Source organism: Cucumis melo, chromosome 4 (assembly GCF_025177605.1).
Source record: "Cucumis melo cultivar AY chromosome 4, USDA_Cmelo_AY_1.0, whole genome shotgun sequence".
Taxonomy (NCBI): Eukaryota; Viridiplantae; Streptophyta; class Magnoliopsida; order Cucurbitales; family Cucurbitaceae; genus Cucumis; species Cucumis melo.
The window spans coordinates 25,684,760-25,692,259 of NC_066860.1; positions in this window are offsets into that span (position 1 = coordinate 25,684,760).

Here is a 7,500-nt window from a genome sequence, read left to right on the forward strand (position 1 = left end):
CCATGCGGCGCGCGCGCCCATGGCCGTGCCGCATTCGTGCGCATGGGGGCGCGCATGCTGCATGCTCGGTGGGCATGTGGGCATGCACGGTGGGGGCACGGGTTTGTTCCAACAACCTCCATAGAGTTTTTTCCATGAATTCTAGACGTGGGTGGTCACGCCCAACGCAGACGCATGCTGCGCGCGGCTTGCGCGCACGTCCCACGTAGACGCCTGGGCATGCGGCGCGCGGACACACACCCGCAGACGCATGCCGCGCTTAGCACTCTGCGCGCACGCCCAACACACGCCTGAAGGGCATGGCGCATGGTGGGCACCCTAGGCGTTCGTGTGCAAGCCTCGGCCATGGGCATGCGGCGCGCGCCCCACACACGCCCCACTGCAGTCGCCTGGGCTTGCGGCGCACGCCCCACACACGCCCGTAGACGCATGGCGCGCGCGGCCCCCTGCGCGCACGCCCCCCGCAGACGCACGGGCATGCAGCGCGCGACTCACACAAACCCACTAACGCACGGCGCGCGCGCCCATGGCCGTGCTTTGTACTCGAAGGCCTCGGCCTTGGTCCTTGACTTGCACACGAGCATACTATCTTATTCTTGGGCATTCAAAGATGATTTGCTTCAACTTTTTTTCTAGTCCAAAGCCAACCCCTCACTAACACTTATGTTTTTCGTCCTTTTACATAAGATATAACCTCCATGGCAATTGGAAGAAATAAATGAGTTGTGTGTGGGTAGGGTCGAGATGAATCTCGGTGGATCTTGGCAACAAGGCTCATCTGCCACTTACAAGCCAAGCACGCACGCCCCTTAGACGGATCCCCACGCTCGCACAACCATCGCGTGCGCGGTGTCAAGGGCATAATTGTCCATGGTATTATTTACCGATGGTCGTATGCCCAAATACCCCCAAATCACTTTATCTTTATGTCTTGAAAGTAGTTTAGGTTAATTCTTTCGTTTAGGTGTCGCCGAGTCATAGTGTGACATTTCGGCTTTTTCATATGCAAGCCTGCCAAGGCCAAAATTCTCAATATGTACTATAGGGGGTACATGACTAAGTCCGACCCCCGCCCAAGCCTTGTCGCACTCTTTGCATGCTGAGTTATTTTCCTTGCAATTGACAGTCTTCAATGCTTTCTTTATGACGTTTTCAACTATTTACTTTCTCTCTCCCGTTTTATAAAAAACATTTTTCCAAGAACGGGAAGGGAGGCTACGTCATACCGCGAGTTTGACCGCGGATTCCGATTTTTGAACGGCTGACTTGCTGATTGAGCTAAGCAAGTGCCGCACAATCGTGTTGAGAAGTTACGATTGTGACAAGTGGTATCAGAGCCAAATTGGCTAATTGACGATAAGACCGAAACATGTCGTCGTCGAATCCATCGGGCAAGGCCCAGAAAGACCGACTAGTAGAGCTAGAAGAGCAGATGCTCTACCTAGTCGAAGTTCCCGACTCCATCCGCTACTTGGAGTCTCGCCTCGAAGAAATTTCCGAGAAAACTAATATGATCGATGCGGTAGCTGGCCGTGTCGAAGGGTTTCCGATACAAGAGTTGATGACAAGGGTCGACGCCCTGGAAACAACTGTAAACATCGGAAGAACTGTCAACTACGAGCGTGGAGACAGTTCGACGGGCTCTGTTGCCCATATTGAGGAGCGTGTTCAAGAGCTGGATAGCTCCCAAAAGACGCTGTTAGAGATGATAAACGGCATGTCAGAGGACTTCCGAGCTACCCTCGATGTCGTCAGAAATGAAATCGCAGATGTGAACGCGAGACTGAGCCTCACAATGCGAGCAATGGCAAATCAAGCTCCCGCTGGGGGAGCCATTCCGGTTAGTAGAGTGAAGATACCGGAACCAAAGCCCTTCTATGGGGCAAGAGACGCGAAGGCCCTAGAAAACTATATCTTTGACCTGGAACAGTACTTCAGGGCCACAAACACGGTTACAGAGGAAGCCAAAGTCACGTTGGCGACGATGCATCTGTCTGAGGATGCCAAGTTATGGTGGAGGTCCCGATTTGTTGACATCCAGGAGGGACGTTGCACAATAGATACTTGGGACGCTTTGAAGAGAGAGCTTCGCTCACAATTCTTCCCTGAAAATGTCGAGATCTTGGCTCGACGGAAGTTACGCGAGCTGAAACACACCGGTAGTATTCGGGAGTATGTGAAGCAGTTCGCGGGACTGATGTTGGATATACGCGATATGTCCGAGAAAGACAAAGTTTTCTGTTTTGTCGAAGGATTGAAGCCGTGGGCGAAGACAAAGCTATATGAACAAAGAGTTCAAGACCTCACGTCCGCGTACGCTGCAGCCGAACGGCTGTTTGACCTGTCTAACGATTCTCAAGATACGAGACGTCATCCAAGTTCCTCATCTGGAGGAAGTAGGAACAACCGGCCAAGTTCGCCTAAAACTACAGGAGGGGACAGACGCTTTAATGGAGATCGTAGATCCCATCAATCGAATACTGGAAACTCTTGGCGAGGATCGAGTAACCAGAATCTGTCCAATCGTCCTCTTAGTTGCTTCATATGTAAGGGACCACACATGGCCAGGGAATGCCCGAACAAAACTGCTTTCAATGCATTCCAGGCATCTCTAACCTCAGATTCAGACAATCAACAAAGTCAGACCGAGGGAGAAGTAAACCAAACAGAAGAAGTTGATAACCCTCGAATGGGGGCCTTGAAATTTCTGTCATCTCTCCAGAAAAAGGTGGGGGAGACGAACACGCCAGTGGAAAGGGGCTTAATGTACGTTGACACCTGGATCAACCAAAAGCCAACCAAAAGCACTATGGTTGACTCCGGTGCCACCCACAATTTCATAACAGAAGTAGAAGCCAAACGTCTAAATCTCCGCTGGGAGAAGGATGCTGGAAGAATGAAAGCCGTGAATTCTGCTGCCCTACCTATCATCGGACTAGTGAAACGAACGATGATAAGATTGGGAGGATGGAGTGGCCTCGTAGACTTTGTAGTGGTAAAAATGGACGACTTTGATGTGGTACTGGGAATGGAGTTCCTACTTGAACATCAGGTAATCCCAATGCCTTTGGCCAAATGCTTGGTGATCACTGGACCTACACCCTCGGTTGTACAGACTGACCTACGTCAACCAGATGGATTGAAAATGATCTCGGCCATGCAGTTAAAGAAGGGTCTCTCTCGAGACGAACCAACATTTATGGCCATCCCACTCAAATCATCAGAGAACTCAGGGGAGACAGTCCCTAAGGAGATCATGCGCGTGCTAGAGAAATACCGTGATGTGATGCCCGATAGTTTGCCCAAGTCTTTGCCACCTCGGAGAACGATTGATCATGAGATCGAGTTAGTGCCTGGAGCAAAACCGCCTGCGAAGAATGCTTATCGTATGGCGCCTCCGGAGTTAGCTGAACTTCGGAAACAGTTAGATGAACTACTGAATGCAGGGTTTATCAGGCCTGCAAAAGCTCCGTATGGGGCCCCAGTTCTTTTCCAAAGGAAGAAAGACGGGAGCTTACGACTGTGCATTGATTATCGCGCCCTAAATAAGCTCACAGTTCGTAACAAGTATCCACTTCCCATAATTACTGACTTGTTCGACCGCTTACATGGGGCGAAGTATTTTTCAAAGTTGGACTTGCGGTCGGGATACTACCAAGTGAGAATTGCAGAGGGAGATGAACCGAAGACAACCTGTGTCACCCGATATGGTGCGTTCGAATTCCTCGTAATGCCATTTGGTCTCACCAATGCCCCTGCCACCTTCTGCACGTTGATGAACCAAGTCTTCCACGAATATCTCGATAAATTCGTGGTAGTCTACCTGGATGATATAGTGGTCTATAGTACGACCATGGAGGAACATAGGGACCACCTACAAAAGGTTTTTCAGAAATTGAAGGAGAATCAACTGTACGTCAAAAGAGAAAAATGCTCTTTTGCACAAGAGCGGATAAACTTCTTGGGCCATGTGATAGAGTGTGGCCGAATTGGAATGGAAGAAGGGAAGATTGCTGCGATACGCGACTGGACGGTGCCGAAATCAGTCTCAGAGTTACGCTCCTTCCTCGGGTTGGCAAATTACTATCGTCGATTTGTCGAGGGATTCTCGAAACGAGCAAGCCCGCTGACTGAGCTACTGAAAAAAGATGTTCACTGGAATTGGGACCCCGAGTGTCAAACCGCCTTCGACGGCCTAAAGCAAGCTTTGATGGAGGGGCCACTTCTAGGGATTGCGGATGTGACCAAACCATTCGAAGTCGAGACAGATGCGTCTGATTATGCGTTGGGGGGTGTGCTCCTACAGAATGGGCACCCGATCGCATACGAAAGTCGAAAATTGAATGCAGCCGAAAGGAGGTATACTGTGTCCGAAAAAGAAATGCTCGCAGTAGTACATTGTTTGAGGGCATGGAGACAATACCTACTAGGGTCGTCGTTTGTAGTGAAGACGGACAACAGTGCAACTTGCCACTTCTTTACCCAGCCAAAGTTGACTTCGAAACAAGCAAGATGGCAGGAATTTCTGGCCGAGTTCGACTTCGAATTTGAGCACAAGAAGGGGTCGAGCAACCAGGCTGCAGATGCCCTAAGTCGAAAACAAGAACATGCAGCCATATGCCTGTTAGCTCACCTCCAGGGGAGCGAGATTGGTGGGTCGGTCAGAGACACCCTGAGAGAGTTCCTACAGAAAGATCATGCCGCTCAGAATGTCATGAATTTAGCGAAGGCGGGCAAGACACGACAGTTTTGGGTCGAGGAAGACTTGTTAGTCACAAAGGGCAACCGACTATATGTTCCAAGAGCAGGGGACTTAAGGAAGAAATTGTTGTACGAGTGTCACGACACTCTATGGGCTGGCCATCCCGGATGGCAGCGGACGTACGCCCTGTTGAAGAAGGGTTACTTTTGGCCGAATATGAGAGATGATGTCATGCAGTACACGAAGACGTGTCTCATCTGCCAACAAGATAAGGTAGAGAAGGTGAAGGTTGCTGGACTTCTTGACCCTCTACCGGTTCCAACAAGACCTTGGGAGAGTGTCTCTATGGACTTCATCACCCATCTCCCTAAGGTGGGCGACTTTGAAGCCATTTTAGTCATCATTGATCGTTTTTCAAAGTACGCCACCTTCATCCCCGCCACCAAGCAGTGTTCAGCAGAAACAACAGCTCAATTGTTCTTTAAGCACGTTGTTAAATTGTGGGGAGTCCCGACAAGTATAGTGAGCGACAGAGATGGTAGATTCATTGGCTCCTTCTGGACGGAATTATTTTCCTTCTTGGGGACGAGTCTGAACATATCATCAAGCTACCATCCCCAAACGGACGGCCAGACTGAGCGATTCAACAGCATGCTCGAGGAATACTTGCGCCATTTTGTAAACGCAAGGCAAAAGAATTGGGTCCAGCTGTTGGACGTAGCCCAATTCTGTTTCAACGCTCAGACAAGTTCATCTACAGGGAGAAGTCCATTTGAGATTGTTTCTGGGAGGCAACCAGTACTGCCACACCTTGTTGATCATCCTTTTGCAGGGAAGAACCCTCAAGCCCTCAATTTCACGAAGGAGTGGAGACAGACAAACGACATCGCCCGAGCGTACTTAGAAAAAGCATCGAAGCGGATGAAGAAGTGGGCAGATAAGAAGCGACGGCCCCTTGAGTTTCGAGCGGGAGACCAGGTACTCATCAAACTACGACCAGAGCAAGTCAGGTTTCGAGGACGCAAAGACCAACGTCTCGTCAGGAAGTACGAAGGACCAGTTGAAGTGCTGAAAAAGGTAGGGAATACTTCTTACAGAGTAGCGTTGCCCACATGGATGAAAATCTACCCAGTAATCCATGTCAGTAACCTGAAGCCGTACCACCAAGACACAGAAGACCTGCAGCGGAATGTTGTAACTCGCCCAACTATCGACCTTAGTCAGAAGGAAGACAAAGATGTTGAAGAAATTCTGGCCGAGCGAGTAAGGAGGGGCAGAAGACCCGCACGAAGGATCCATGAGTATCTGGTAAAGTGGAAGAACCTTCCTGTGGAGGAGACCAGCTGGGAACGTGTCGAAGATCTTGAAGCGTGGAAGCAGAAGATAGAAGATTTCAAGCTTCGCCAGTTGACGGGGACGTCAACCATTTAGGTGGGGGAGAATGTCAAGGGCATAATTGTCCATGGTATTATTTACCGATGGTCGTATGCCCAAATACCCCTAAATCACTTTATCTTTATGTCTTGAAAGTAGTTTAGGTTAATTCTTTCGTTTAGGTGTCGCCGAGTCATAGTGTGACATTTCGGCTTTTTCATATGCAAGCCTGCCAAGGCCAAAATTCTCAATATGTACTATAGGGGGTACATGACTAAGTCCGACCCCCGCCCAAGCCTTGTCGCACTCTTTGCATGCTGAGTTATTTTCCTTGCAATTGACAGTCTTCAATGCTTTCTTTATGACGTTTTCAACTATTTACTTTCTCTCTCCCGTTTTATAAAAAACATTTTTCCAAGAACGGGAAGGGAGGCTACGTCATACCGCGAGTTTGACCGCGGATTCCGATTTTTGAACGGCTGACTTGCTGATTGAGCTAAGCAAGTGCCGCACAATCGTGTTGAGAAGTTACGATTGTGACACGCGGCACCCTACGCGCACGCCCCACTGCAGTCGCATGGGCTTACGGCGCGCGCCCCACACACGCCCGCAGACGCATGGCGCGCGCGGCACCCTGCGCGCACGCCCCCAGCAGACGCACGGGCATGCAGCGGGCGACCCACAGACGCCCACTGACGCACGGCGCGCGCGCCCATGGCCGTGCTTTGTACTCCAAGGCCTCGGCCTTGGGCCTTGACTTGCACACGAGCTTCCTATCTTATACTTGGGCATTCAAAGATGATTTGCGTCAACTTGTTTTCTAGTCAAAGGCCAAACCCTCACTAACACTTATGTTTTTCGTCCTTTTACATAAGATATAACCTCCATGGCAATTGGAAGAAATAAATGAGTTGTGTGTGGGTAGTGTCGAGCTGAATCTCGGTGGATCATGGCAACAAGGATCATCTGCCACTTACAAGCCAAGCACGCACGCCCCTTAGATGGATCCCCACGCTGCCGCGCACGTCCCACTGCAGTCGCATGGGCTTGCGGCGCGCGCCCCACACACGCCCGCAGACGCATGGCGCGCGCGGCAACCTGCGCGCACGCCCCCCGCAGACGCACGGGCATGCAGCGGGCGACCCACAGACGCCCACTGACGCACGGCGCGCGCGCCCATGGCCGTGCTTTGTACTCCAAGGCCTCGGCCTTGGGCCTTGACTTGCACACGAGCTTCCTATCTTATACTTGGGCATTCAAACATGATTTGCGTCAACTTGTTTTCTAGTCAAAGGCCAAACCCTCACTAACACTTATGTTTTTCGTCCTTTTACATAAGATATAACCTCCATGGCAATTGGAAGAAATAAATGAGTTGTGTGTGGGTAGTGTCGAGCTGAATCTCGGTGGATCATGGCAACAAG